Source organism: Leptonychotes weddellii, chromosome X, assembly GCF_054177405.1.
Source record: "Leptonychotes weddellii isolate Sample4059 chromosome X, ASM5417740v2, whole genome shotgun sequence".
Classification (NCBI taxonomy): Eukaryota; Metazoa; Chordata; class Mammalia; order Carnivora; family Phocidae; genus Leptonychotes; species Leptonychotes weddellii.
In genome coordinates, this window is record NC_138385.1 from 30,384,773 (window position 1) to 30,392,960 (window position 8,188).

Below are 8,188 nucleotides of genomic sequence, written 5' to 3' on the forward strand. Positions count from 1 at the left end.
AGTGATATTGCTCTATAATTTTCCTCTCAGATATTTTTGTCAGGACTTGGTATCAAAGTTATGACAGCCTCATAAAATGAAATAGGAAGTATCCCTTCTTTTTATATACTTTGGAATAGTATGCAGAAGATGAAAATAATTCATTCCTTAGATATTTGGTAGAATTCACTATTAAAAATTATATGGGCACAGAATTTCATTTGTAGAAAGATTTAAATCAATTACTATCCCTAGTAATTATACTATTATTCAGAGTTTATATTTCTTCTTGAGACACTTTATATCATTTTCTAGGGATCTTTCCATATTATGTAAGGTATCCAATGTACTGCCATAAAATTGTTCATTATATCTTATCTTTTTAATAGCAGCTGCATTTTTTTTATTATATGTGCTTTAGCATCCCTAATATTGTGCATCTGTGCCATATATTTTATTATTTTCTCACTTTTACCAGTGATTTTACCAGTCAACTTTATTTTTCTTCCTAAATAACTAACTCTTGTCTGTGTTGGTCCTTTCTATTATATATAGGTTTTTTTTATTTCACTAATCTCTACTTTTTGTTCTTTTATTTTTTTGTATTTATTTTTCTATTTTTTCTAAACTCTTGAAATGTATGATTGTCATTAACTTCCAGCCTTTCTTTCTTTTAAAATAAGCACTTAGGATTATTGTAACTTCTAATTATTGCCTTAGCTAGATCTAAGCTTTGTTATGCTGAATTTTTATTATTTTTTAATTTCCGAGTATTTCAGAGCTTCAATTTGTTTATTTCTCCTTTGATCTTACCACACACACACATACACACACACACACACAAACAAAATAAAAAAGAAAAGAAGGGGCGCCTGGGTGGCTCAGTCGGTTGGGCAGCTACCTTAGGCTCAGGTCGTGATCCCAGGGTCCTGGGATTGAGCCCCGCGTCGGGCTCCGGCAGGCTCCATGCCCGGCAGGACGCCTGCTTCTCCCTCTCCCACTCCCCCTGCTTGTGTTCCCTCTCTCGCTGTCTCTCTCTCTGTGTCAAATAAATTTTTTAAAAAATTAAAAAAAGAAAAAAGAAAAGAAAACTATATCTTTGGGGTGCCTGGCTGGCTCAGTCAGTAGAGCATGCAACTCTTCATCTCCTGGTCATGAGTTCAAGCCCCATGTTGGGCATAGTGATTACTTAAAAGAAAAAAAAATCTTTAAAAAAAAAAAAAAAAAGTATCTTCTTTTCCAAGCATATGGGGTTTTTATGGTCATGTATTCATTTTTTAAAAAAGATTTATATATTTGAGAAAGAGAGAGTTTGGAGGAGAGGCGCAGAGGGAGAGAGAGAGAGAATTAAGCAGAATCTGCGCTGAGTGGGGAGCTGGGCTCAGGGCTGCATCTTAGGACTCTGAAAGCATGACCTGAGCCAAAACCAAGAGTCGGTTTCTTAACTGACTGCACCACCAAGGCACCCCAGTTACCTATTGATTTTTAACATAATCCCACTGTGATCAGACTGTTGTCTGTACAGTAACAATCATTTGAAATCCTAAAATTCATGAGTATAGTTACCCTCCAACTGAATAATATAAGAATCTTCTGATACTCTAAGCCTGATCTAATTTGATCAAACCTTCTCTTGATTTATATGCTATTATTATCTACTATTCAGTTTTTTGTTCCAAAAGCATCATTATTGTTTAAATATTCTGTGTATGTTTATGTTTACTTAAATACTTATTTCTTCAATATTCCTTCATGCTTTTCAAACCTTCCATTTTGGATTATACTTGTTCTGCCTGAAAGATATTTTTGTTGGGTAGAGAGTTCTAGTTTGCCAGTTGTTTTCGGATTTCTTCAGTATCCTAGAATTTCAACATAATGTTTCTAGGTGATTTTTTTAGGTGATTTCTTTTTAAAATCTTGCTTGGGATTAGTTAAGCTTCTTGAATCTATGTATTGATGTCTTTTAACATTTTTACAAAAAGTTCAACCATTATATCTTCAAATATTTCCTCTGTTTTACTTTTTCTTCTCTTTTTGGATCTCTGATTATATGTATATTAGATCTTCTCAGTCTATCCTACAAGTCTATTAACACCTCTCTCATTTCTCATTTCTTCTCTTTGGGCTGTGGGTTTTCTTCAGTTATTTGGTATAGTTCACTAAATGTTTACTTAGTTTTGTGTAACCCTTTGTTAAAGCCATTCACTGCATTTTTAATTTTCATTATAATATATTCCATTTCTTTTTTTTAAAGATTATTTATTTTTAGAGAAAGAGAGAGATCAAGAGAGTGGGGAGAGGGGCAAAGGGAGAGGGAGAGAGAATCTCAAGGAGATTCCCTGCTGAGCACAGAGCCCGAGGTGGGCCTCGATCTCACGACCCTGAGATCATGACCTGAGCTGAAACCAAGAGTTGGATGTTCAACTTAGCCACCCAGGTGCCCCAATATATTCCATTTTTATGAGTTCTGTATGGTTTATTTTTATATCCACTTGCTCTTTACTCACATTTTTAATTCTCTTTAATTTATTGAAATAGAGAAAACAATTATTTTCTCCTGAGTTTAATAGTTACACAAATGAAGTTTTGGGGATCTTATTCTATTGTCTTTTGTTTCTAGTGGCTCTCAGTCATAGTGACTTTTTCTGGATTATTCAAGGATTTTTTTCCCCTTATTTTCCTTCAACCTCTTTCTGTGGAAATTATCTTGGGCTTGGAATAAAGGTGAGTTCCCTCAAGAAAGGATTTGAGTTTGGATCTATCAGGCCCTTGGAGGAACCGTCAGTCTAGATTGGCTTTAAAGTAAATACTCAGCTTTAGGTTTTCCAGGCCACAGATGTGTTGTTTATTTGGGCTGTAAACCTATGTGAGGGCTACTTTATAAAATCTCAAGAGAGGATTACCTCACATTCCTACCAATGTTCAAAGCAGGTAGTATAGTTTGGAACAGATTTATTTCTAGTCAACCCTTAAACTGTGGGTATGGCCCTTTAGGGCCCAAGCTCTGTGGGAGGATGTCCTGTTAGATTCTCCATCTTAGGTGGGCTTTGTCTCCTATTCCTTGACCTCCAGAAGGCTGTGAAAAACTACTTCATTAGGTTCAGCAAATGCTCTTAAGGTAAACTTTGGCTTTGGAGAACTGCTTAACTCTTTTACATCTCTCCCTTCATTTGGTCACTAGATGATAACTTATTTTTTTTCCACCTACCTTATGGATGTATTCAAGATTTATAAAGTATTTTTGTTTTCTGTGAGAGAGTCAGTCTGGGCACCTAGTCTGCCAGTTTAAAGAAACAAAAATGATGGCATTTTTTCCATGTGGTAATAACTCAATTCTGGTAAGAATACAGTGAGTCAGACACTCACCTATATTATTTTGGTATAATCTTCCTGAATAAGATGTATAATGAGCCTTATAAATATTCACATATTTGGTCACAATAATTGCAAATATAGGTTTATGACCTAGCGAAAGGATCAGAAATTTCAGGAAAGTAAGATTTATGGCAGTATGGTTTACGGCCATGTATAAAAACAATCTAAATATCCTGTAGTACAGAAATAGTAAAATAAAGAATGGTATATCCATAGGTTATAACATTATCTAGCAATTACAACTACATTTTAGAAAAATATTTTGGGACCTATGAAAATGCTTTAGGTATAATATTAAATAAAATATTGGAATACAAAATTATAGACAATGCATCATTCTATGCTAGAAAAAAAGTATTGAGATGAAATAATTACTTGACATTTTGTTGTGCATTTTTGCATAAATATGAGCACTTTTAGTTAATTTTGAATTTTCTCTATCTTCAAAGTACTTTTTACAATGAACTCATTTTTATAAGATAAAAAAAGGTTATTTTTCTGTTTTTAAACAGAAGTCTTAGACAATAAAATGGTCTTAAATGTTGGTACTCTGAAAAATTGACCTTCCCCAGTGTTTCAACAACACATTTCATTTTGCCAGTGTTTAATGATTAAGAATGTCCTTTGTGTAAAAGATAACTTTTAATGAATGATTCGAAAAATTATACCTGATTAAAGGTGATTAAGAAACAGTCTGAAAAATGGTCAGTCTGGTGTTTTCAGACATTTTAACAAGCAGAAAGGATTTACTACAAAGGTGATCCCATTGATTATGCAAAAGTGCAATCATTAAGAGGTCTGAAAAAAAAACAACTGGACCTAAAATAACTCCCTTCTCTAGCAAACAGTAAACTTGGACCAAATTTGCGTGTCTTTCCTTCTCTCTCTCTCCCCCTCAAGCTCAAAATCTTGCTATAATGATTGACATGACATGGCCTCAACTATGACTTGGTGGATCTGTCACATGTGGCACTACTTAGATTTGGGAAAGGTTTACAACTAGAGAGTGAAAAGCTCATAACAAAGTAATAAGAAGTAAACAGGTCCAATCTATGCAGAGAATGGGATTTACAAAAAGCCCCAGGAGCCATGGAGGAGGTGTCAAAAGTGGTAGTTTAGTGCAAAATGAAAGGAAAAAGATAAGAGTTTCAACATAATTAAGAAGTGGTCCAACCTCAGCTGACCCTTGGAAAACCTGGGTTTGAAATGTGGGGGCCCACTTATATGCAAAATCTTTTTGATAAATATAGTACTATAAATGTATTTTATGATTTTGTTAATATTATCTTTTCTCTAGCTTACTTTAAGAATACAATATATATGTGGTGCCTAGGTGGCTCAGTCAGTTAAGTAGCCAACTCTTGATTTTGGCATAGGTCATGATCTCGGGGTCTTGGGATTGAGCCGTGCATCAGGCTCCATGCTCAGCAGGGAGTCTGCTTGAGGATTCCCTCTCCCTCTCCCCCCACTCATTCTAAGTGAATAAATAAATCTTTAAAAAAAGAATATATAATACATATAAACATGCAAAATATGCTTTAAATTACATTGGTAAGGCTTCTGATCAACAGTAGGCTATTAGTAAAGTTTTGGGGAAGTCAAAAATTATATGTGGATTTTCATTTACATGGGGGGTTGGTATCCCTAACACCCTTGTTATTCAAGATTCAAGTCAACTCTAATTCTACATATTGGTTGTCCAGGGGACCATTTTTAGAATCACAACTTTATATGGGCTGCCTTCTCCCTAAGTGGGAAATATTCTGGCACCAAACATATCCTTTTTTACATATGTAAGTTCCATAAACACAGATTGTTTTATTCACTGCTTAGTCTGGACTGATATTCAGTCAGTAAACACTGGTACAACGTACTGGACTTCATGAGTTTGGATTGGTGGAATCCTAGGATGCCTGTGTTGTACCAATTGTTTAAAAATCATACATATGACCCCATGGATGACTCTCAATGCCTATCGCATTGCCTGGCACATATTAAGCATTCTATATATTGCTATTCAGTATGTGTGTTTATTGCTATTGCAGTTATTCAAAAATTCTCCATCTGTCCTTTCCTGTCTGTTCCCGCTGTCATGGCATAATTCCATGCGTGACTTTCAATGACATATCTTGAACACCCTCATACTTGTCTCAGCCATCATCAATGCCAAACTCTACCTACCTGTTGATAGCTATCCTATCACCAGAATAATAGGTCTAAAATGCTATTTTTGTCAGGTCTCTCTCCTGTTAAAAACCAACAAAACATACCAATGCCTCTCTTTCCTCTGTAAGATAAAATCCAAAAGTTCAAACACTTCAGTTGGCATCCAAGACTCTCCAAAATCTAACCCAAACCTATCTTTTCAATTTTAGCTTCCAAAATTCTTCTGCATCTTTGCTTATAATGTTCTTCCTTATTGGATTATTCTCCTTGTTTCATCCAACAGCTCAAGTTCTATTTTCTCTGTGAAGTCCATCCTGATTACTCCAACCCATTATAAACTCTTCCTCTTACAAAATCCAATCTCTTAAGTTTTATATTATTTTTAATATATACATATCTTATTTCAACATTGTAAATTGTCAGAGTATAGGAACCATATTTGTTATTTCTTTGCTTCTTTGCTCACAATCCTAGACCAATATGTGAAAATAGTAGATAAGAACACAATCTTAGAATGATATTTGAAAACAGTAGATAGGAACACAGAAACTTGCTGGTTAATTGGCTCACTCCTCCCTTACTTCCTTTCCATTTATTCAACAAATACTTTTGTCTCTACTCTGTGCTGGGCAGTGAGGACATAAAAGTGACAAGACATAGTCCCTGATTTCAAGGACTTTACTGTCCAGATTTCTACCACCAAAGAACATTAAATAATCCACTCACTGTCCAATGGAAGAGGTTTGAATTATAACTTCTTAACCTGATAACCACTGCTGCTTTTGTAGAGTCCTTTTTGTCTGAACTCTTATTGTTACATTTTTTAAGGAACATCTGCTGTTAAACAGAGGTTAGAAGTTTAAGCAAAATAACAGCCATGTAGAAAACTCTAGGCCAGTGGATCTCAAAGTTGGCTGCACATAACAGTCCTCTCAGGAGCTCTTAAAAGATATCCAATGCTTGTGCCCTAACAGAAACCAATTAAATCAGAATGGGGAGAGGGGGCACATCTAGGCACCTACTTTTTAAAAGCTTCCCAGGTGATTCTAATGTGCAAAAGGTGAAAACCACTGCTCTAGGCTAAGATAAAACTGCATTTCCACAGATTAATTATAATTATGTTGAGAAAATAGTAACAAACATGTGTAATTTACATACTCACAGGAAAATAAAATCATGCCATCATATCCATTGGTTTAAATAACTAAATTAGGTTAATATTTGCTAATTTTGCTAAAGATTCTTTATGATTTTTACCAGTATGAAGAAATAATCAGCTCTATAACATATCAGCTCTTATATTTTTATTTTGCTAAATTATGAATTAAATCTCTTTCCACTCATTTTATTTTTTTTTTATGTTGTGTTAATCACCGTACATCATTAGTTTTTGATGTAGTGTTCCATGATTCACTGTTTGTGTATAACACCCAGTGTCTTTCCACTCATTTTTAAAATACTGATTTGAACAGAGAGGATCTAACAGCAAATGTGAAGGCCAACTACATTACACAAAGCCAATACTAGTCTAGAGCAGGGGTTCTCAAACTCATCAGGCATCGGAATCAACTGGAAGGCTTGCCCAAACCCAGATCGCTGGGCCCCAACTCCAGACTTTTTGATTCAGTAGGTCTGATTTGGAGCCCCATAATTTTCATTTCTGACAAATTCTCAAGTGATGCTGATGCTGCTGGTACAGAGATCACGTTGAGAATCACTATTCTATATAGAGTAACAGCTCATAATAGAGGCTTGATAAATACTTGATCAATTGAAATAAGTCAAATGGTACATTTTAGGGTATAGGAACCTATGATACATCCTAATATATGTAAGGGTAGACTACATCTCCATTAGTTTTTTCTAGGTCTTGCTCATGAATCACTATATAAAAAAAAAAATCACCTGAAGAGATGGTTTAAAATGCTGATTCCTGGGTTCCATTCCAGGTTAATCTAATCAGGATCTCTTTTGGTGTGGCCCAGGAATCTGCATTTTAAATAAAATCCCCATGTGTTTTTTTTAAAAGATTTTTATTTATTTATTTATTTATTTTAGAGATAGAACACAAGTGGGGTGAGGAACAGAGGGAGTGGGACAATCAGACTCCACACTGAGTGCCAAGCCCGATGTGGGGCTTGATCTCATGACCCTGAGATCATAACCCTGAGATCATCAAGAGTTAGACGCTCAACTGACTGAGCCACCCGGGCCCCACCTCCCATGCGCTTCTTAATGCACACTAAAATTTGAGAACCAATGCTCTGCTCTCTTATGCATTTGCTTACACTATTGCTTTTTTCTAGATGCCCTTTCTCTCCATCTTTGAAGAAAGGGACAGGATATCTGCAAAGTCCAGCCAAATACAGCTTCCTCCAAGCAGTCCCCCTTGATTTCATGACTATCACACACAATAGATGGAATAGAGAAATAGTGGGTGTTTTGGGATGGGGCAGCTGGGACAACTGTAATGGAACTATAGGATTGGCTCTGAGTTTTGCACATGGAAGTTATACATCTGACTTCTTTCTCATGCATGTGAAACTATAAGAGTTGTAAAGAAAGTAAATTCAAACAGTACTTAACCCTGAGTCTCTTCGTCAAATAACTGTATTGGGGGCAGAAGTATGGTAGACCTGCCTGGACAGGAAAGGGGACTGGAGGAAAG